The sequence below is a fragment of the Chrysochloris asiatica genome, unplaced genomic scaffold (assembly GCF_000296735.1).
Source record: "Chrysochloris asiatica unplaced genomic scaffold, ChrAsi1.0 scaffold00075, whole genome shotgun sequence".
In the NCBI taxonomy this organism is placed as follows: domain Eukaryota; kingdom Metazoa; phylum Chordata; class Mammalia; order Afrosoricida; family Chrysochloridae; genus Chrysochloris; species Chrysochloris asiatica.
This window is the reverse complement of record NW_006408593.1, coordinates 13,469,322-13,470,158: the sequence shown is the minus strand read 5'-3', so window position 1 is coordinate 13,470,158 and position 837 is coordinate 13,469,322.

The window sequence follows — 837 nt, the reverse complement described above, 5'->3', positions numbered from 1 at the left end:
AGGTGGCATCATTGATGGACTCAAGTGTGGCAGCGGTAGTGAGGTTGGCCGAGGATCGGACATTGTTTCGTTCTGCTGTGCATGGGGTCGGTATGAGTCGGTTCCGACTCGATGGCACCTGACAACAACAACTGTCAAGTCAATACTGACTCACAGCGACCCTACATACAACAAAACGCAGTCCGGTCCTGCACCAATCTTAAATTGTTGCTACACTTGAGTCCATTGCTGCTTCCACTGTGCCAATTTATGTCACTGGGAGTTCTCTTTTGCTGACCCTCCACTTTACCAAGCATAATGTTCTCCAGGGACTGATAATATGTCCAAAGTATGAAAGACGAAGTCTGGCCATAGTGGCTTCTAAGGAGCACTCTGGCTGTTTATTTCTAACACAGACTAGTTTGTTCTTCTGGTAGTTGATGGTACTTTTAATATTCTCTAACACTAACTCAAATGCATCAATTCTATGGTCTTATTGTTCAACTTTCACATGTATATGAGGTTATTGAAAATACCCTGGCTTGGGTCAGGCACAGCTAAGTCTTCAAGCTGACATCTTTGCTCTCCAATACTTTAGAGGTCTTGTGCAGCAGAGTTGCCTAATACATAGTTTGATTTCTTGACTGCTTCCCTGATTGCTGATTGTTGATTTGAACAAAATGAAGTCTTTGACAACTTCAATCTTTTATCCTGATTTTCTGTTTTTTGTCCAGTGGTGAGGATTTTTGTTTTCTTTACATTAACATGCAACCCATACCGATGGCTGTGGTCTTTTTTTCCCTTCAGTGTTTCAAGTCCTCTTCCCTTTCAGCAAGCAAGGTTGTATCATCTGTATAT